Source organism: Dromaius novaehollandiae, unplaced genomic scaffold, assembly GCF_036370855.1.
Source record: "Dromaius novaehollandiae isolate bDroNov1 unplaced genomic scaffold, bDroNov1.hap1 HAP1_SCAFFOLD_42, whole genome shotgun sequence".
Classification (NCBI taxonomy): domain Eukaryota; kingdom Metazoa; phylum Chordata; class Aves; order Casuariiformes; family Dromaiidae; genus Dromaius; species Dromaius novaehollandiae.
Genome location: NW_026991361.1, coordinates 1,572,369 through 1,594,577, shown reverse-complemented (window position 1 = coordinate 1,594,577; position 22,209 = coordinate 1,572,369). Strand labels below are relative to the sequence as shown.

The window sequence follows — 22,209 nt, the reverse complement described above, 5'->3', positions numbered from 1 at the left end:
AGCCTAACCTTCCCTAAGAGCGTGGCACCCCAGATGGGACCCTAGGTGAGCACTGTTGGGGCCTCTCGTCTCCAAACGATCATCTGGCGCCATGGGGTGAGTTCACCTGGGATCTTTGGCAAGAGGAGGCCCCAAGAAGGTGAGTCTTAAATTCCCGCCTGCATTCTAAATTCTGCTCTGGTAACAGAGTGCGCTGAAGGGGTACGCGGGCTGATCACCGTAAGGCGTCCCAGGCAGGGGGGTACGCGGGCTGGCCACCGTAAGACGTACCAGGGGGATGGGTAGGAGTCCCATCCCCAGGGCTGGAGTGGGTTTGAAGTCCCATCTCGGTGTGGCCAGAAAGGGGAGTGCGCAGCCTGGTCAGCATGAGGCGCACCGCAAGACTATAGGAACAGAAATGTAGAGACACTGTGACTGGTGTGAGTGTGAGCAGTACTGTGTGTGAGAGTGCGTAGAGCCTGGGAACGGACCGGGGCGCCCGTGGGCTGAGGAAGCCGCCCGCTGCGAAGGGACAGCAGTCCTGGCAGTGCAAGCCTGGTGCAGGAGCAGTGGCAGCTGAGAGGCAATGCCAGCTTGCCCCATGCCAGCCTGCGGGCCAGCACGAGGGGTTGAGTGCTGCTTTCTGCTGAGGCTCTCAGGGCACCAGGGCACAACAGGGCTGTGCTTGTCAGGGACATGTCGTGGCATGAGATGTGCCCGCATCAGCCCCCTCCCCCCGACAATTTGTAAGGGGATGTAGCTCAGTGGAAGAGCACCTGCTTTGCATGCAGGAGGTCCTGGGTTCAATGCCCAGCATCTCCGGCGGACGGGGAGCTTTTTCCTCAGTCTCCACCCCCCTGACCAACAGCGGGGAGGGCTGGCAAGCGGCTGCATTGCTCCTCTCCACAGAGTGTCGGCTTGCCCTCCAACGACATGGCAGGCTGTCATGTGGGAAGTGGAGCTCGCCATGCAGGAAGAGCCCAGCCACATCCTCAGAAAGCCTGCCCAGGGCAAAGGACATCATGAGGGCACGACTCTTGCAACAAGCTGAGTGGCCAGCAGTAGGCAAACAGGCAGGACTTGTCAGATCCTCAAGTGCCTCTCAGCAGAGACCACAGCCCTGTGAGGCAAGAGGGTGTGCCCATGAAGACGAGAGGGCTGGCTGCTGGCTGGGAGCTTCTTTTAGCTGCAGCAGCAGCAGCACTGCCCTGGCTGGGCAGGCAGGCGCTGGGAGGGCATCAGGCCCAGCAGGTACCTCCGAGCACGGGAGGTGAGAGCTTGGCAGGAGGGCAGAGGGCAGGCAGGTGGAGGGGAGCACTGGCACGTCACTGGGGAATGGCTCCTGTGCCAGCAGCGCCGGCCAGCAGCAGGGGAGCAGCCACTGGGGTCACCAGGAGCGCTGGGAGCTGATTCAACAGCTGGGCATGTGGCAGCGGGAGCGGGAGCGGGAAGGGCAGGCGCAAGCACAATGGCTGCTGTGTTGGTTGTGAGCTCACTTGCATTCCAGTTAGCCCAGTGGCCAGCAGTGGGTGGGCAGGCAGGTGTTAGGAGGTCAGCAGCAGCATGGGAGAGGCTGCCCAGCAGCAAGGAGAGCTTGGGAGGAGGGGAGAGGGAGGGAGAGGGGAAGGTGACCTTGGTGGCTTGGATGGTGAGGTCTCTGCTTTCAGAGCAGCTGATTGGCCAGCAGCAGGTGGGCAGGCATGGGAGGTGGCCAAGGGCAGGACAAAGCCCAGGAGGTAGAGGGCAGAGCCTGGAGGGAGGAAGGAGGCAGAGAGAGGCAGGTGACTGTGGCAGCACTGGCACAGTGCTTGTGAGATGAGCTCTGTGACTGCAGCCTGCTTGGCCAGCAGCAGGCGGGCAGCACTGGGAGGTCATGCAGGGCAGGAGAAAGCCCCCAGCCGAGAGGAGAGCTGCTGAAGAGGGCAGAGGCAGAGGCAGGGAAAGCTGGCATGGCTGGGAGCTTGTTTGGGAGGTCACTTCTCTTGCAGCACTCTGATTGGGCAGCAGGCAGGCACGGTGGGCTCAGGAAGCAGCTGAGAAAAGCTTGCCCATGGAGAGGAGAGCTCTGGGGAGGGCAGAGGTGGGTCTTCAGGAAATTATTGACCTGAAAGTGTCCAGAGGGAGCTGCTTAGGACAACTTCTATCCAACTTGCTTAGCAGGAGGAGCTACATTTGCTGCAGCCTTAGGCTGCACTCAGAGAACATGAGGCACTTTCACCTAGGTCAGTAAGCAAGGGCCCCAGAGCTGGTTCAAGCTGGGCAGATAAGGAAGCTACAAGCAGTCGGCATTGCTGGGTCTCACCCTCCGAAAGGGAGGATGTTGTTAAAGAAGAGTGACTTGAAACTGTCTAGAAATAGCTGCTTAGCACAACTTCTATAAAACTTGCTTAGCATGAGTAGCTACATTTGCTGAAGCCTTAGGCCGCACTTGGGAAAAGTAGTAAACCTTTACCGAGTTTAGTAAAAAATAGTGCCTCAGAGCTCGTTCAGGCTGGGAAATTAGGGAAACCACATGCAGTCTGCGTTCCTGTGTTACCCACCCCGAAAGGGAAGACGTCAAAACAATTGAAAAAGAAGACCTTGGGAGACAACCGCCAGACCCAACAAAAACAGAGGTACAACCTTCATCAGAGACCGCAAAAAACAAGAAGGAGGAGAAAACCAGCTTAGCTAAGAACGACGGTGAGACCCAATGAGGAGCAGGAGACCCCAGACCAAGAAATTACTATTGGTCTAACTTCCGCGTGAGGGGTGGGAAATGTAAGTGGAAAAACCTATAATTGCCCAGGATTTCTTTACGTTCGGGTCCCTCTTTGGAGGCACCCAGCTCGAGCTGTAATGACGGCACGCGCGTGATTAAAATGTAATTTGTTTGGATTTGGCTCTGAACTTTACTTGCGGCAACCTAGGCTCGAGCCCTGTCATGGTGGCCGACAAGCCTAATTTCCGTAACAGATGTCGAGGCTTTGAAATAAGACCGGCGCAGGGCATCAGGACCTTGAGGGACAAAGCCTCCGCTCACTGCTGGGGCAGTCTTCATTGCTATGGGTTGGAATCACCTCCTCCTCCTCCTTGTCCGGACCTTGCGAGGCAACGGTAGGCCCCAACAAGAAACAAAGACACATCCGTCAGCAGAAACCGCAACAGTAAAGATAAGGGAGAAAAGCAGCCTACCTAGGAACAACCATGCGAGCCAGTAAGGAGCAGGAGACCCCAGACCTGAATACTACTAGTGGTCTGAACTACCACGGGAGGGGTGGAGAGCTTCGATTGGAAAGTCGTAATGGCCCTGGGATTTCTTTGCTCGGGGTCCCTCTTTGGAGGCACCCAGCTCGAGCTGTAATGATGGCATGCACGTCCTTAAAATGTCATTATGTAATTTGCTTTGATTTGGCTGGGAACTTTTCTGCGGGAACCTAGGGTTGGAGCCTGTTCTGGTGGCCGGCGAGCCTAACCTTCCCTAAGAGCGTGGCACCCCAGATGGGACCCTAGGTGAGCACTGTTGGGGCCTCTCGTCTCCAAACGATCATCTGGCGCCATGGGGTGAGTTCACCTGGGATCTTTGGCAAGAGGAGGCCCCAAGAAGGTGAGTCTTAAATTCCCGCCTGCATTCTAAATTCTGCTCTGGTAACAGAGTGCGCTGAAGGGGTACGCGGGCTGATCACCGTAAGGCGTCCCAGGCAGGGGGGTACGCGGGCTGGCCACCGTAAGACGTACCAGGGGGATGGGTAGGAGTCCCATCCCCAGGGCTGGAGTGGGTTTGAAGTCCCATCTCGGTGTGGCCAGAAAGGGGAGTGCGCAGCCTGGTCAGCATGAGGCGCACCGCAAGACTATAGGAACAGAAATGTAGAGACACTGTGACTGGTGTGAGTGTGAGCAGTACTGTGTGTGAGAGTGCGTAGAGCCTGGGAACGGACCGGGGCGCCCGTGGGCTGAGGAAGCCGCCCGCTGCGAAGGCACAGCAGTCCTGGCAGTGCAAGCCTGGTGCAGGAGCAGTGGCAGCTGAGAGGCAATGCCAGCTTGCCCCATGCCAGCCTGCGGGCCAGCACGAGGGGTTGAGTGCTGCTTTCTGCTGAGGCTCTCAGGGCACCAGGGCACAACAGGGCTGTGCTTGTCAGGGACATGTCGTGGCATGAGATGTGCCCGCATCAGCCCCCTCCCCCCGACAATTTGTAAGGGGATGTAGCTCAGTGGAAGAGCACCTGCTTTGCATGCAGGAGGTCCTGGGTTCAATGCCCAGCATCTCCGGCGGACGGGGAGCTTTTTCCTCAGTCTCCACCCCCCTGACCAACAGCGGGGAGGGCTGGCAAGCGGCTGCATTGCTCCTCTCCACAGAGTGTCGGCTTGCCCTCCAACGACATGGCAGGCTGTCATGTGGGAAGTGGAGCTCGCCATGCAGGAAGAGCCCAGCCACATCCTCAGAAAGCCTGCCCAGGGCAAAGGACATCATGAGGGCACGACTCTTGCAACAAGCTGAGTGGCCAGCAGTAGGCAAACAGGCAGGACTTGTCAGATCCTCAAGTGCCTCTCAGCAGAGACCACAGCCCTGTGAGGCAAGAGGGTGTGCCCATGAAGACGAGAGGGCTGGCTGCTGGCTGGGAGCTTCTTTTAGCTGCAGCAGCAGCAGCACTGCCCTGGCTGGGCAGGCAGGCGCTGGGAGGGCATCAGGCCCAGCAGGTACCTCCGACCACGGGAGGTGAGAGCTTGGCAGGAGGGCAGAGGGCAGGCAGGTGGAGGGGAGCACTGGCACGTCACTGGGGAATGGCTCCTGTGCCAGCAGCGCCGGCCAGCAGCAGGGGAGCAGCCACTGGGGTCACCAGGAGCGCTGGGAGCTGATTCAACAGCTGGGCATGTGGCAGCGGGAGCGGGAGCGGGAAGGGCAGGCGCAAGCACAATGGCTGCTGTGTTGGTTGTGAGCTCACTTGCATTCCAGTTAGCCCAGTGGCCAGCAGTGGGTGGGCAGGCAGGTGTTAGGAGGTCAGCAGCAGCATGGGAGAGGCTGCCCAGCAGCAAGGAGAGCTTGGGAGGAGGGGAGAGGGAGGGAGAGGGGAAGGTGACCTTGGTGGCTTGGATGGTGAGGTCTCTGCTTTCAGAGCAGCTGATTGGCCAGCAGCAGGTGGGCAGGCATGGGAGGTGGCCAAGGGCAGGACAAAGCCCAGGAGGTAGAGGGCAGAGCCTGGAGGGAGGAAGGAGGCAGAGAGAGGCAGGTGACTGTGGCAGCACTGGCACAGTGCTTGTGAGATGAGCTCTGTGACTGCAGCCTGCTTGGCCAGCAGCAGGCGGGCAGCACTGGGAGGTCATGCAGGGCAGGAGAAAGCCCCCAGCCGAGAGGAGAGCTGCTGAAGAGGGCAGAGGCAGAGGCAGGGAAAGCTGGCATGGCTGGGAGCTTGTTTGGGAGGTCACTTCTCTTGCAGCACTCTGATTGGGCAGCAGGCAGGCACGGTGGGCTCAGGAAGCAGCTGAGAAAAGCTTGCCCATGGAGAGGAGAGCTCTGGGGAGGGCAGAGGTGGGTCTTCAGGAAATTATTGACCTGAAAGTGTCCAGAGGGAGCTGCTTAGGACAACTTCTATCCAACTTGCTTAGCAGGAGGAGCTACATTTGCTGCAGCCTTAGGCTGCACTCAGAGAACATGAGGCACTTTCACCTAGGTCAGTAAGCAAGGGCCCCAGAGCTGGTTCAAGCTGGGCAGATAAGGAAGCTACAAGCAGTCGGCATTGCTGTGTCTCACCCTCCGAAAAGGAGGATGTTGTTAAAGAAGAGTGACTTGAAACTGTCTAGAAATAGCTGCTTAGCACAACTTCTATAAAACTTGCTTAGCATGAGTAGCTACATTTGCTGAAGCCTTAGGCCGCACTTGGGAAAAGTAGTAAACCTTTACCGAGTTTAGTAAAAAATAGTGCCTCAGAGCTCGTTCAGGCTGGGAAATTAGGGAAACCACATGCAGTCTGCGTTCCTGTGTTACCCACCCCGAAAGGGAAGACGTCAAAACAATTGAAAAAGAAGACCTTGGGAGACAACCGCCAGACCCAACAAAAACAGAGGTACAACCTTCATCAGAGACCGCAAAAAACAAGAAGGAGGAGAAAACCAGCTTAGCTAAGAACGACGGTGAGACCCAATGAGGAGCAGGAGACCCCAGACCAAGAAATTACTATTGGTCTAACTTCCGCGTGAGGGGTGGGAAATGTAAGTGGAAAAACCTATAATTGCCCAGGATTTGTTTACGTTCGGGTCCCTCTTTGGAGGCACCCAGCTCGAGCTGTAATGACGGCACGCGCGTGATTAAAATGTAATTTGTTTGGATTTGGCTCTGAACTTTACTTGCGGCAACCTAGGCTCGAGCCCTGTCATGGTGGCCGACAAGCCTAATTTCCGTAACAGATGTCGAGGCTTTGAAATAAGACCGGCGCAGGGCATCAGGACCTTGAGGGACAAAGCCTCCGCTCACTGCTGGGGCAGTCTTCATTGCTATGGGTTGGAATCACCTCCTCCTCCTCCTTGTCCGGACCTTGCGAGGCAACGGTAGGCCCCAACAAGAAACAAAGACACATCCGTCAGCAGAAACCGCAACAGTAAAGATAAGGGAGAAAAGCAGCCTACCTAGGAACAACCATGCGAGCCAGTAAGGAGCAGGAGACCCCAGACCTGAATACTACTAGTGGTCTGAACTACCACGGGAGGGGTGGAGAGCTTCGATTGGAAAGTCGTAATGGCCCTGGGATTTCTTTGCTCGGGGTCCCTCTTTGGAGGCACCCAGCTCGAGCTGTAATGACGGCATGCACGTCCTTAAAATGTCATTATTTAATTTGCTTTGATTTGGCTGGGAACTTTTCTGCGGGAACCTAGGGTTGGAGCCTGTTCTGGTGGCCGGCGAGCCTAACCTTCCCTAAGAGCGTGGCACCCCAGATGGGACCCTAGGTGAGCACTGTTGGGGCCTCTCGTCTCCAAACGATCATCTGGCGCCATGGGGTGAGTTCACCTGGGATCTTTGGCAAGAGGAGGCCCCAAGAAGGTGAGTCTTAAATTCCCGCCTGCATTCTAAATTCTGCTCTGGTAACAGAGTGCGCTGAAGGGGTACGCGGGCTGATCACCGTAAGGCGTCCCAGGCAGGGGGGTACGCGGGCTGGCCACCGTAAGACGTACCAGGGGGATGGGTAGGAGTCCCATCCCCAGGGCTGGAGTGGGTTTGAAGTCCCATCTCGGTGTGGCCAGAAAGGGGAGTGCGCAGCCTGGTCAGCATGAGGCGCACCGCAAGACTATAGGAACAGAAATGTAGAGACACTGTGACTAGTGTGAGTGTGAGAAGTACTGTGTGTGAGAGTGCGTAGAGCCTGGGAATGGACCGGGGCGCCCGTGGGCTGAGGAAGCCGCCCGCTGCGAAGGGACAGCAGTCCTGGCAGTGCAAGCCTGGTGCAGGAGCAGTGGCAGCTGAGAGGCAATGCCAGCTTGCCCCATGCCAGCCTGCGGGCCAGCACGAGGGGTTGAGTGCTGCTTTCTGCTGAGGCTCTCAGGGCAGCAGGGCACAACAGGGCTGTGCTGGTCAGGGACATGTCGTGGCATGAGATGTGCCCGCATCAGCCCCCTCCCCCCGACAATTTGTAAGGGGATGTAGCTCAGTGGAAGAGCACCTGCTTTGCATGCAGGAGGTCCTGGGTTCAATGCCCAGCATCTCCGGCGGAGGGGGAGCTTTTTCCTCAGTCTCCACCCCCCTGACCAACAGCGGGGAGGGCTGGCAAGCGGCTGCATTGCTCCTCTCCACAGAGTGTCGGCTTGCCCTCCAACGACATGGCAGGCTGTCATGTGGGAAGTGGAGCTCCCCATGCAGGAAGAGCCCAGCCACATCCTCAGAAAGCCTGCCCAGGGCAAAGGACATCATGAGGGCACGACTCTTGCAACAAGCTGAGTGGCCAGCAGTAGGCAAACAGGCAGGACTTGTCAGATCCTCAAGTGCCTCTCAGCAGAGACCACAGCCCTGTGAGGCAAGAGGGTGTGCCCATGAAGACGAGAGGGCTGGCTGCTGGCTGGGAGCTTCTTTTAGCTGCAGCAGCAGCAGCACTGCCCTGGCTGGGCAGGCAGGCGCTGGGAGGGCATCAGGCCCAGCAGGTACCTCCGACCACGGGAGGTGAGAGCTTGGCAGGAGGGCAGAGGGGAGGCAGGTGGAGGGGTGTTGGAAACTTGCACGGGAGGAGCCGACAGAGGGAAGACCCAGACGCTCAATATGAGTGATCAGCGTACTTCAACTTTATTAGGCGTGGTCTTTCTTTATATAGTATAGGACTAATCAGGCTCATACATATTGCAAAAGCTGAGCTCCTTATTGGTAACAGCAACTTTGTTTACCCAGCAACTTCCCCATCCCATCACCCACAAGTTCACTTGTAACACATTGCAGCCAAGGACAGCGTGCCCTTGGCTCTAACTGGCTGTTTTCATGTTCATACGTGACTCGGCTCACATCAACTGTGTGCGATATGCACTTAGTTCTTCTTCCTTTATTTGTTCAATCTTCACATGACCTCTGCCCTCAACCCAGTCCTCCACAATTCCCCCGTTTTTATTTTGTGCGAGAAAGACCTTTTTAGCTAATTGTTCAAGCTTCTGTGTTAAGCAGCCAAAAATCACTCTTGCAACAACAAGGATTAATATAATTATAAGTATAACACGCAGCCCTTCTTTGATCAAGCTCAAAACCCAGGTACTCACATTACCAAACATTTTTCTAAACAGATCATCAAACCAATTATACTGCACGGTGATTCTCTGGGTGTGGTCCTTTAGCCATTTCAATTGCTCATGGATCGATTGTCCATGATCAGAAAGATTAAAGCAACACATTCCTTCAAAATCTTCACACCCATGTCCCTGTGCCAAAAGCAGAAAGTCTATAGCTGCTCTATTTTGCAACACTGCATGTCTCAGGCTATCCATATCCTGTGACATTTCAGAGAGAATTTGTGTAGTAACATTTGATTGCCTAACAGCCCAACAAGCAAGTTTATTTAGATTAGACATGGCATGCGCAACTGCAACGTTAGGAGCTAAAGCTGCGGCGAAAAACCTTTCCGCAGGTCCCCATAATGCTACATCATCAGCACAATCTGAACCTAGTTTTTTCAATTCACGTTTGCCTCGACGATTCTCACTTCTTCTATGTTTGATTGCTGCAGTCAGATTTGACCAACGCTGATCATGTAAGTCAGGGGCAAAGAGTGTCAGGCGTCCTATATAACAAGGTCCCCCATAAGCGTTTCCTGGCACGCCTTGCCATGCTCTGTCACCACAAATTAGAAAAATACCAGCAGGCAGTGCCTTAGGGGCACTCATAGGACCATTGGCGTTAAACCCTAAAGTTCTAGACGTTATGTTCGTCCAATGAGTCTTATTTTGTTTACCTTTATTTAGCATAAAACAGGTTTGTGTCCAATTATCACTAGTGTTTCCTACTGCTACTGACCCTAACAAATCTAATTCTTGTGGATCCCATGGCAACGATATATTAAGATGTTGCAGTGCAGCAACCACTCCGTCTGAGAGGTTGCTCGAGAAGGACCCATTTAAGAGAGTGAGTGAAGTTGAGTATGGGCCTAACAGCTTGACCAATTCCTTTGGAGCTCCTATAGGCACCCCAAATAGACACGTCCGGAAGGGATCGCTTCCTGAGGCTAGAGACAAACAAAAGGTGCGCTGGTTAGTTTCGTTAGCCCATGTAACCCACATATTCTGCTGAGTATCAATCTGAGACAACATCGTAGACCCTTCAGCAATTATCATAATCAATAGGACAATTTTGCGCAGAGTTGTCTGTCCGATTCCGAGCATGGTCTTTGTCCACAGTCGCTCCTTCGTCTATCACAGGTTTCGTAAATCTGCTGGGAACCCAAACCGGTCCTGTGGGAGAAGATATACACACATAACCGCGCCCTACATATATTACCTCTGCTGGACCTATCCATACTCCCGTTTTCATGTCCCGGTATTTTACTCTAAAGGTCCGGCTACCAGCCTTTTCTTCTTCTATATGATGTTTGATTGCTGGTGGTTCTTTGTCGTCCCCGAATACACACAAATAGTTTAGTACAAATAGGGTCTTATCAATTTTTTCCTGGAATAGTTCGTTTTGGTTGTAACGGTGGTGCTATCCATTCTAGTACAATGGGTTCCGCCAACCCTCTTTTTTCCCCCGTTTTTATTTTGTGTTGTGTAATGGCTCCCATTAGGTATTGTGGGCCACAGAAAATAGTAAGATCAAGTGGCTGATTTTCCAGGCGTCGGTGCGTAGCACGCGTAGTAATTAGCGATGCAATTTCCTGGAGTACCCGTTGCTGTTCCTCTGTGAGCGTGACGGCAGCCGCTGGGTCTGTTCCCTTCAGCAAGGGGCGTAGAATGCCGACAACCGGACGGATCCATTGGAGGTCTCCTAAGAGTTTTTGAGCATCATTGAGTGTTCTTATGTCAGTCCTGATTGTCAATTTCTGTGGTCTGATGGTGGCATTCGAAATATGCCAACCTAGATACTGCCAGGGGCTGGATTCCTGTACCTTTTCCGGGGCCACCACAAGTTCCTTTTTCTTTAATTGTGTGATTAGATCAAATTTTTGTTCGGGAGAAAAAGGGGTTTTTTGTGCCAACAATATGTCGTCCATGTAGTGATATATCATGGTCTCTGGCCACTGTTGACGTAACGGTTGAAGTGCCGCATCGACATAGAGTTGACAGAGGGTTGGTGAGTTTCGCATACCCTGCGGTAGTACTGTCCATTCAAATCTTTGGTCTGGCCCCTCTCTATTGGTAGCAGGGAGTATAAATGCAAATCGCTGTTTATCATCTTCATGGAGGGCTATAGTAAAGAAACAGTCCTTTAAATCTACGATTAGCAGGTGCCAGCCTTCTGGGATCATTGCTGGGTTGGGTAACCCCGGTTGTAAAGCGCCCATGTCATGCATCTGTCTGTTTACAGCACGTAGATCGTGTAAAAGTCTGTATTTGCCGGATTTTTTCTTGATCACAAATATTGGGGTATTCCAAGGGCTGGTAGATAGTCTTAGATGACCTTGTTTGTACTGTTCCTTTACTAGTTCATGTGCTTGAATGAGACTTTCCCGTTCAAGCGGCCATTGCTCTACCCACACAGGCTGATCAGTCCTCCAGCTGAGTGGGACTGGGAAAGTCCAGGCAATGGCCGGTGCTATAAAGGGTGTTCCGAGGTAAGCACCATACCCATCTGGGCAAGGATATCGCGCCCTATTAATGCTTGCACTCCTTCAGGTAGGGGTAAAATGGAAACGGAGCAATTAACCACCTTGTTCCCTATAGTCCATTGTAGCGTCGATGATTTTCGGGCGAGGGTGACCCCGCCTACTCCAGCTACCGTAGAGCTGGTCTCTCGGGTTGGCCAATGCTGGGGCCAAATCTTAGTGCTAATTATTGATACATCCGCTCCAGTGTCCAATAAGGCATTAGTGCGTATAGATTCTTCTTTATACTTTACAGTCACGGTTTGTCAGGGCCTTTGATGCATTCCGACAGTCAGTAATACTACACTTCCAGTGGAACCAAAAGCACCATAGCCTCGTGGTTGCTCTTTCGCTGGTGCCACCCCTACAGTCAGGTGGGGAAGCGGAATAAGCTGGTCTATTCTCGATCCTTGTGGTATGTGCATAGGTGGAAACATTGCTGAAACCACAATTTGTATTTCCCCGAAATAGTCCTTGTCGATCAATCCTGTCAAAACTTGTAATCCTTTCATTGTAGCGGACGATCTTCCAATCAGTAAGGCACCTACTGGCTCATGATTAATAATTACTGGTCCGTAGACATTCGTCCGGATTCTTGTTGGCTTTGTATCCAATAAGGTGGCGTCTACTGCTGTTGCCAAGTCCAGTCCGAGACTCCCTCTGGTGGCTGGTCGAAGACAAAGGGGTTCATGCCGTTCGGAGTGGAGCTGGGCGCCGGCTGGGGTGGTTGTGTTAACTGCGGGGGTTGCTGAGTTGTTGTGGTGAAGGCCGCCTTTTGTGTCGTCGCGGGGCGGCTCGTCCCGCTTCTCCGGGCGTTTCCCGAGCCAGCCTTCCAGCAAGCCGCTCCATCATGTTTGTTGCTTTTGCAGTTGGGACACCATACTCTACTAGCTTGGCATTCTCTGCGAAGATGACCAACAACGCCGCATCGGTAGCAGCGTGCCGATCGTCGATCAGGGCGGGTATTTCCGCCGAGAGTTTGCAAAGGAGCAAGGGCAGCGAATACCTGTCTTTGATTCTGTTGCATATTATCCCGCAACGCCTGTGCTTGCTCTCTCATGCTCTCTCCTAATTGTTTCACCGCCTCTACTAGCATAGCTTGCGGTCCTACAGGTACCTGCGCCATTCTTTCTAGCTCCTCCTGGGGGGGGGGGAGAGAGAGGGGGGGGGAGAGAGAGGGGGGGAGAGAGGGGGGTGGAGAGAGGGGGGGGAGGGGGGGGAGGAGGAGGGGGGGGAGGGGGGGGAGAGGGGGGGGAGGGGGGGGGAGGTGCTGAGGGAGGAGGGGGGATCTGCCGCATGGTCAATGTTGCTCCTTTTGGCAGGCCTGTGTTCCCAGACCCTCCCTGGGCAATAGTAAAGGTTCGGATCGAGGGGGGCGATGGGTATGGGGACACCTCTGCATGCGGGGGCTCCTTGAACCCATCGGGGCTTCCCAAACGCTCCGCGGTGGCGGCAGCTACTTTTTTTTTTTTTTTTTTTTTTTTTGAGGTGCGAGAGCATTAGTAACTGCCCTCCACGGCTTCATCAGCTTTTTTGCTGTCTTGTTGTCACTTATTACTTCATCAAACAACTTGTCCCCAAATTTTTTCCATTCAGTTTGTTCGAACATGGTATCTGGGTTAACAAAACACCCCTTAGCCACTCCGTAAGCTAATAGCCCTGGGAGTTCCTTATGACATTCTATTCCTTGAGTACCCCGCTTTTCTAAAAAGCATCTTAACAAATCATAAGCCGCTTGTCGCTCCGTGGTTACTCACTTACCGTTGCAACCTTTGCAAGACCTGCGGCGAGACTTTCTGGCAGGACCCCGTCTCGTCCTGGGCACGGACCCCCTTTGTTTGTGTCCTCTCCACCTCCTCTGTAACTCTGGCACGTAGACCCCCTTTTGTGTCTCGTCGCCTTTAGCACAGCAGGACCAGCTGTCTCTAGTACTCTGTCGACTCCTGAGTTTATAATCACCGAGTCCCTGACCAGCAGGGTCCCTGTTCGGGCGCCATTTGTTGGAAACTTGCACGGGAGGAGCCGACGGAGGGAAGACCCAGACGCTCAATATGAGTGATCAGCGTACTTCAACTTTATTAGGCGTGGTCTTTCTTTATATAGTATAGGACTAATCAGGCTCATACATATTGCAAAAGCTGAGCTCCTTATTGGTAACAGCAACTTTGTTTACCCAGCAACTTCCCCATCCCATCACCCACAAGTTCACTTGTAACACATTGCAGCCAAGGACAGCGTGCCCTTGGCTCTAACTGGCTGTTTTCATGTTCATACGTGACTCGGCTCACATCAACTGTGTGCGATATGCACTTAGTTCTTCTTCCTTTATTTGTTCAATCTTCACATGACCTCTGCCCTCAACCCAGTCCTCCACAGAGGGGAGCACTGGCACGTCGCTGGGGAATGGCTCCTGTGCCAGCAGCGCCGGCCAGCAGCAGGGGAGCAGCCACTGGGGTCACCATGAGCGCTGGGAGCTGATTCAACAGCTGGGCATGTGGCAGCGGGAGCGGGAGCGGGAAGGGCAGGCGCAAGCACAATGGCTGCTGTGTTGGTTGTGAGCTCACTTGCATTCCAGTTAGCCCAGTGGCCAGCAGTGGGTGGGCAGGCAGGTGTTAGGAGGTCATCAGCAGCATGGGAGAGGCTGCCCAGCAGCAAGGAGAGCTTGGGAGGAGGTGAGAGGGAGGGAGAGGGGAAGGTGACCTTGGTGGCTTGGATGGTGAGGTCTCTGCTTTCAGAGCAGCTGATTGGCCAGCAGCAGGTGGGCAGGCATGGGAGGTGGCCAAGGGCCTGACAAAGCCCAGGAGGTAGAGGGCAGAGCCTGGAGGGAGGAAGGAGGCAGAGAGAGGCAGGTGACTGTGGCAGCACTGGCACAGTGCTTGTGAGATGAGCTCTGTGACTGCAGCCTGCTTGGCCAGCAGCAGGCGGGCAGCACTGGGAGGTCATGCAGGGCAGGAGAAAGCCCCCAGCCGAGAGGAGAGCTGCTGAAGAGGGCAGAGGCAGAGGCAGGGAAAGCTGGCATGGCTGGGAGCTTGTTTGGGAGGTCACTTCTCTTGCAGCACTCTGATTGGGCAGCAGGCAGGCACGGTGGGCTCAGGAAGCAGCTGAGAAAAGCTTGCCCATGGAGAGCAGAGCTCTGGGGAGGGCAGAGGTGGGTCTTCAGGAAATTATTGAACTGAAAGTGTCCAGAGGGAGCTGCTTAGGACAACTTCTATCCAACTTGCTTAGCAGGAGGAGCTACATTTGCTGCAGCCTTAGGCTGCACTCAGAGAACATGAGGCACTTTCACCTAGGTCAGTAAGCAAGGGCCCCAGAGCTGGTTCAAGCTGGGCAGATAAGGAAGCTACAAGCAGTCGGCATTGCTGGGTCTCACCCTCCGAAAGGGAGGATGTTGTTAAAGAAGAGTGACTTGAAACTGTCTAGAAATAGCTGCTTAGCACAACTTCTATAAAACTTGCTTAGCATGAGTAGCTACATTTGCTGAAGCCTTAGGCCGCACTTGGGAAAAGTAGTAAACCTTTACCGAGTTTAGTAAAAAATAGTGCCTCAGAGCTCGTTCAGGCTGGGAAACTAGGGAAACCACATGCAGTCTGCGTTCCTGTGTTACCCACCCCGAAAGGGAAGACGTCAAAACAATTGAAAAAGAAGACCTTGGGAGACAACCGCCAGACCCAACAAAAACAGAGGTACAACCTTCATCAGAGACCGCAAAAAACAAGAAGGAGGAGAAAACCAGCTTAGCTAAGAACGACGGTGAGACCCAATGAGGAGCAGGAGACCCCAGACCAAGAAATTACTATTGGTCTAGCTTCCGCGTGAGGGGTGGGAAATGTAAGTGGAAAAACCTATAATTGCCCAGGATTTGTTTACGTTCGGGTCCCTCTTTGGAGGCACCCAGCTCGAGCTGTAATGACGGCACGCGCGTGATTAAAATGTAATTTGTTTTGATTTGGCTCTGAACTTTCCTTGCGGGAACCTAGGCTCGAGCCCTGTCATGGTGGCCGACAAGCCTAATTTCCATAACAGATGTCGAGGCTTTGAAATAAGACCGGCGCAGGGCATCAGGACCTTGAGGGACAAAGCCTCCGCTCACTGCTGGGGCAGTCTTCATTGCTATGGGTTGGAATCACCTCCTCCTCCTCCTTCTCTGGACCTTGCGAGGCAACGGTAGGCCCCAACAAGAAACAAAGACACATCCGTCAGCAGAAACCGCAACAGTAAAGATAAGGGAGAAAAGCAGCCTACCTAGGAACAACCATGCGAGCCAGTAAGGAGCAGGAGACCCCAGACCTGAATACTACTAGTGGTCTGAACTACCACGGGAGGGGTGGAGAGCTTCGACTGGAAAGTCGTAATGGCCCCGGGATTTCTTTGCTCGGGGTCCCTCTTTGGAGGCACCCAGCTCGAGCTGTAATGACGGCATGCACGTCCTTAAAATGTCATTATTTAATTTGCTTTGCTTTGGCTGGGAACTTTTCTGCGGGAACCTAGGGTTGGACCCTGTTCTGGTGGCCGGCGAGCCTCACCTTCCCTAAGAGCGTGGCACCCCAGATGGGACCCTAGGTGAGCACTGTTGGGGCCTCTCGTCTCCAAACGATCATCTGGCGCCATGGGGTGAGTTCACCTGGGATCTTTGGCAAGAGGAGGCCCCAAGAAGGTGAGTCTTAAATTCCCGCCTGCATTCTAAATTCTGCTCTGGTAACAGAGTGCGCTGAAGGGGTACGCGGGCTGATCACTGTAAGGCGTCCCAGGCAGGGGGGTACGCGGGCTGGCCACCGTAAGACGTACCAGGGGGATGGGTAGGAGTCCCATCCCCAGGGCTGGAGTGGGTTTGAAGTCCCATCTCGGTGTGGCCAGAAAGGGGAGTGCACAGCCTGGTCAGCATGAGGCGCACCGCAAGACTATAGCAACAGAAATGTAGAGACACTGTGACTGGTGTGAGTGTGAGCAGTACTGTGTGTGAGAGTGCGTAGAGCCTGGGAACGGACCGGGGCGCCCGTGGGCTGAGGAAGCCGCCCGCTGCGAAGGCACAGCAGTCCTGGCAGTGCAAGCCTGGTGCAGGAGCAGTGGCAGCTGAGAGGCAATGCCAGCTTGCCCCATGCCAGCCTGCGGGCCAGCACGAGGGGTTGAGTGCTGCTTTCTGCTGAGGCTCTCAGGGCACCAGGGCACAACAGGGCTGTGCTTGTCAGGGACATGTCGTGGCATGAGATGTGCCCGCATCAGCCCCCTCCCCCCGACAATTTGTAAGGGGATGTAGCTCAGTGGAAGAGCACCTGCTTTGCATGCAGGAGGTCCTGGGTTCAATGCCCAGCATCTCCGGCGGACGGGGAGCTTTTTCCTCAGTCTCCACCCCCCTGACCAACAGCGGGGAGGGCTGGCAAGCGGCTGCATTGCTCCTCTCCACAGAGTGTCGGCTTGCCCTCCAACGACATGGCAGGCTGTCATGTGGGAAGTGGAGCTCCCCATGCAGGAAGAGCCCAGCCACATCCTCAGAAAGCCTGCCCAGGGCAAAGGACATCATGAGGGCACGACTCTTGCAACAAGCTGAGTGGCCAGCAGTAGGCAAACAGGCAGGACTTGTCAGATCCTCAAGTGCCTCTCAGCAGAGACCACAGCCCTGTGAGGCAAGAGGGTGTGCCCATGAAGACGAGAGGGCTGGCTGCTGGCTGGGAGCTTCTTTTAGCTGCAGCAGCAGCAGCACTGCCCTGGCTGGGCAGGCAGGCGCTGGGAGGGCATCAGGCCCAGCAGGTACCTCCGACCACGGGAGGTGAGAGCTTGGCAGGAGGGCAGAGAGGAGGCAGGTGGAGGTGAGCACTGGCACGTCGCTGGGGAATGGCTCCTGTGCCAGCAGCGCCGGCCAGCAGCAGGGGAGCAGCCACTGGGGTCACCAGGAGCGCTGGGAGCTGATTCAACAGCTGGGCATGTGGCAGCGGGAGCGGGAGCGGGAAGGGCAGGCGCAAGCACAATGGCTGCTGTGTTGGTTGTGAGCTCACTTGCATTCCAGTTAGCCCAGTGGCCAGCAGTGGGTGGGCAGGCAGGTGTTAGGAGGTCATCAGCAGCATGGGAGAGGCTGCCCAGCAGCAAGGAGAGCTTGGGAGGAGGTGAGAGGGAGGGAGAGGTGAAGGTGACCTTGGTGGCTTGGATGGTGAGGTCTCTGCTTTCAGAGCAGCTGATTGGCCAGCAGCAGGTGGGCAGGCATGGGAGGTGGCCAAGGGCCGGACAAAGCCCAGGAGGTAGAGGGCAGAGCCTGGAGGGAGGAAGGAGGCAGAGAGAGGCAGGTGACTGTGGCAGCACTGGCACAGTGCTTGTGAGATGAGCTCTGTGACTGCAGCCTGCTTGGCCAGCAGCAGGCGGGCAGCACTGGGAGGTCATGCAGGGCAGGAGAAAGCCCCCAGCCGAGAGGAGAGCTGCTGAAGAGGGCAGAGGCAGAGGCAGGGAAAGCTGGCATGGCTGGGAGCTTGTTTGGGAGGTCACTTCTCTTGCAGCACTCTGATTGGGCAGCAGGCAGGCACGGTGGGCTCAGGAAGCAGCTGAGAAAAGCTTGCCCATGGAGAGGAGAGCTCTGGGGAGGGGAGAGGTGGGTCTTCAGGAAATTATTGAACTGAAAGTGTCCAGAGGGAGCTGCTTAGGACAACTTCTATCCAACTTGCTTAGCAGGAGGAGCTACATTTGCTGCAGCCTTAGGCTGCACTCAGAGAACATGAGGCACTTTCACCTAGGTCAGTAAGCAAGGGCCCCAGAGCTGGTTCAAGCTGGGCAGATAAGGAAGCTACAAGCAGTCGGCATTGCTGGGTCTCACCCTCCGAAAGGGAGGATGTTGTTAAAGAAGAGTGACTTGAAACTGTCTAGAAATAGCTGCTTAGCACAACTTCTATAAAACTTGCTTAGCATGAGTAGCTACATTTGCTGAAGCCTTAGGCCGCACTTGGGAAAAGTAGTAAACCTTTACCGAGTTTAGTAAAAAATAGTGCCTCAGAGCTCGTTCAGGCTGGGAAACTAGGGAAACCACATGCAGTCTGCGTTCCTGTGTTACCCACCCCGAAAGGGAAGACGTCAAAACAATTGAAAAAGAAGACCTTGGGAGACAACCGCCAGACCCAACAAAAACAGAGGTACAACCTTCATCAGAGACCGCAAAAAACAAGAAGGAGGAGAAAACCAGCTTAGCTAAGAACGACGGTGAGACCCAATGAGGAGCAGGAGACCCCAGACCAAGAAATTACTATTGGTCTAACTTCCGCGTGAGGGGTGGGAAATGTAAGTGGAAAAACCTATAATTGCCCAGGATTTGTTTACGTTAGGGTCCCTCTTTGGAGGCACCCAGCTCGAGCTGTAATGATGGCACGCGCGTGATTAAAATGTAATTTGTTTTGATTTGGCTCTGAACTTTACTTGCGGCAACCTAGGCTCGAGCCCTGTCATGGTGGCCGACAAGCCTAATTTCCATAACAGATGTCGAGGCTTTGAAATAAGACCGGCGCAGGGCATCAGGACCTTGAGGGACAAAGCCTCCGCTCACTGCTGGGGCAGTCTTCATTGCTATGGGTTGGAATCACCTCCTCCTCCTCCTTGTCCGGACCTTGCGAGGCAACGGTAGGCCCCAACAAGAAACAAAGACACATCCGTCAGCAGAAACCGCAACAGTAAAGATAAGGGAGAAAAGCAGCCTACCTAGGAACAACCATGCGAGCCAGTAAGGAGCAGGAGACCCCAGACCTGAATACTACTAGTGGTCTGAACTACCACGGGAGGGGTGGAGAGCTTCGACTGGAAAGTCGTAATGGCCCCGGGATTTCTTTGCTCGGGGTCCCTCTTTGGAGGCACCCAGCTCGAGCTGTAATGACGGCATGCACGTCCTTAAAATGTCATTATGTAATTTGCTTTGATTTGGCTGGGAACTTTTCTGCGGGAACCTAGGGTTGGACCCTGTTCTGGTGGCCGGCGAGCCTAATCTTCCCTAAGAGCGTGGCACCCCAGATGGGACCCTAGGTGAGCACTGTTGGGGCCTCTCGTCTCCAAACGATCATCTGGCGCCATGGGGTGAGTTCACCTGGGATCTTTGGCAAGAGGAGGCCCCAAGAAGGTGAGTCTTAAATTCCCGCCTGCATTCTAAATTCTGCTCTGGTAACAGAGTGCGCTGAAGGGGTACGCGGGCTGATCACCGTAAGGCGTCCCAGGCAGGGGGGTACGCGGGCTGGCCACCGTAAGACGTACCAGGGGGATGGGTAGGAGTCCCATCCCCAGGGCTGGAGTGGGTTTGAAGTCCCATCTCGGTGTGGCCAGAAAGGGGAGTGCACAGCCTGGTCAGCATGAGGCGCACCGCAAGACTATAGCAACAGAAATGTAGAGACACTGTGACTGGTGTGAGTGTGAGCAGTACTGTGTGTGAGAGTGCGTAGAGCCTGGGAACGGACCGGGGCGCCCGTGGGCTGAGGAAGCCGCCCGCTGCGAAGGCACAGCAGTCCTGGCAGTGCAAGCCTGGTGCAGGAGCAGTGGCAGCTGAGAGGCAATGCCAGCTTGCCCCATGCCAGCCTGCGGGCCAGCACGAGGGGTTGAGTGCTGCTTTCTGCTGAGGCTCTCAGGGCACCAGGGCACAACAGGGCTGTGCTTGTCAGGGACATGTCGTGGCATGAGATGTGCCCGCATCAGCCCCCTCCCCCCGACAATTTGTAAGGGGATGTAGCTCAGTGGAAGAGCACCTGCTTTGCATGCAGGAGGTCCTGGGTTCAATGCCCAGCATCTCCGGCGGAGGGGGAGCTTTTTCCTCAGTCTCCACCCCCCTGACCAACAGCGGGGAGGGCTGGCAAGCGGCTGCATTGCTCCTCTCCACAGAGTGTCGGCTTGCCCTCCAACGACATGGCAGGCTGTCATGTGGGAAGTGGAGCTCCCCATGCAGGAAGAGCCCAGCCACATCCTCAGAAAGCCTGCCCAGGGCAAAGGACATCATGAGGGCACGACTCTTGCAACAAGCTGAGTGGCCAGCAGTAGGCAAACAGGCAGGACTTGTCAGATCCTCAAGTGCCTCTCAGCAGAGACCACAGCCCTGTGAGGCAAGAGGGTGTGCCCATGAAGACGAGAGGGCTGGCTGCTGGCTGGGAGCTTCTTTTAGCTGCAGCAGCAGCAGCACTGCCCTGGCTGGGCAGGCAGGCGCTGGGAGGGCATCAGGCCCAGCAGGTACCTCCGAGCACGGGAGGTGAGAGCTTGGCAGGAGGGCAGAGAGGAGGCAGGTGGAGGTGAGCACTGGCACGTCGCTGGGGAATGGCTCCTGTGCCAGCAGCGCCGGCCAGCAGCAGGGGAGCAGCCACTGGGGTCACCAGGAGCGCTGGGAGCTGATTCAACAGCTGGGCATGTGGCAGCGGGAGCGGGAGCGGGAAGGGCAGGCGCAAGCACAATGGCTGCTGTGTTGGTTGTGAGCTCACTTGCATTCCAGTTAGCCCAGTGGCCAGCAGTGGGTGGGCAGGCAGGTGTTAGGAGGTCATCAGCAGCATGGGAGAGGCTGCCCAGCAGCAAGGAGAGCTTGGGAGGAGGGGAGAGGGAGGGAGAGGGGAAGGTGACCTTGGTGGCTTGGATGGTGAGGTCTCTGCTTTCAGAGCAGCTGATTGGCCAGCAGCAGGTGGGCAGGCATGGGAGGTGGCCAAGGGCAGGACAAAGCCCAGGAGGTAGAGGGCAGAGCCTGGAGGGAGGAAGGAGGCAGAGAGAGGCAGGTGACTGTGGCAGCACTGGCACAGTGCTTGTGAGATGAGCTCTGTGACTGCAGCCTGCTTGGCCAGCAGCAGGCGGGCAGCACTGGGAGGTCATGCAGGGCAGGAGAAAGCCCCCAGCCGAGAGGAGAGCTGCTGAAGAGGGCAGAGGCAGAGGCAGGGAAAGCTGGCATGGCTGGGAGCTTGTTTGGGAGGTCACTTCTCTTGCAGCACTCTGATTGGGCAGCAGGCAGGCACGGTGGGGTCAGGAAGCAGCTGAGAAAAGCTTGCCCATGGAGAGCAGAGCTCTGGGGAGGGGAGAGGTGGGTCTTCAGGAAATTATTGAACTGAAAGTGTCCAGAGGGAGCTGCTTAGGACAACTTCTATCCAACTTGCTTAGCAGGAGGAGCTACATTTGCTGCAGCCTTAGGCTGCACTCAGAGAACATGAGGCACTTTCACCTAGGTCAGTAAGCAAGGGCCCCAGAGCTGGTTCAAGCTGGGCAGATAAGGAAGCTACAAGCAGTCGGCATTGCTGTGTCTCACCCTCCGAAAGGGAGGATGTTGTTAAAGAAGAGTGACTTGAAACTGTCTAGAAATAGCTGCTTAGCACAACTTCTATAAAACTTGCTTAGCATGAGTAGCTACATTTGCTGAAGCCTTAGGCCGCACTTGGGAAAAGTAGTAAACCTTTACCGAGTTTAGTAAAAAATAGTGCCTCAGAGCTCGTTCAGGCTGGGAAACTAGGGAAACCACATGCAGTCTGCGTTCCTGTGTTACCCACCCCGAAAGGGAAGACGTCAAAACAATTGAAAAAGAAGACCTTGGGAGACAACCGCCAGACCCAACAAAAACAGAGGTACAACCTTCATCAGAGACCGCAAAAAACAAGAAGGAGGAGAAAACCAGCTTAGCTAAGAACGACGGTGAGACCCAATGAGGAGCAGGAGACCCCAGACCAAGAAATTACTATTGGTCTAACTTCCGCGTGAGGGGTGGGAAATGTAAGTGGAAAAACCTATAATTGCCCAGGATTTGTTTACGTTAGGGTCCCTCTTTGGAGGCACCCAGCTCGAGCTGTAATGACGGCACGCGCGTGATTAAAATGTAATTTGTTTTGATTTGGCTCTGAACTTTCCTTGCGGGAACCTAGGCTCGAGCCCTGTCATGGTGGCCGACAAGCCTAATTTCCATAACAGATGTCGAGGCTTTGAAATAAGACCGGCGCAGGGCATCAGGACCTTGAGGGACAAAGCCTCCGCTCACTGCTGGGGCAGTCTTCATTGCTATGGGTTGGAATCACCTCCTCCTCCTCCTTCT

The 22,209-nt window shown here is 55.0% G+C and overlaps 1 long non-coding RNA gene across 1 annotated transcript; it reads right to left on the bottom strand.

The window, feature by feature from the left end:
* Nucleotides 1-8,956: 8,956 nt before the first annotated feature.
* On the bottom strand, nt 8,957-13,202 carry LOC135326023 (uncharacterized). Its single transcript, XR_010386705.1, has 2 exons — nt 12,975-13,202; nt 8,957-9,867 (listed from the first exon to the last, which is right to left on the bottom strand). It is a non-coding gene; the product is annotated as an uncharacterized LOC135326023 (long non-coding RNA).
* Between the last annotated feature and the right edge of the window lie 9,007 nt (nt 13,203-22,209).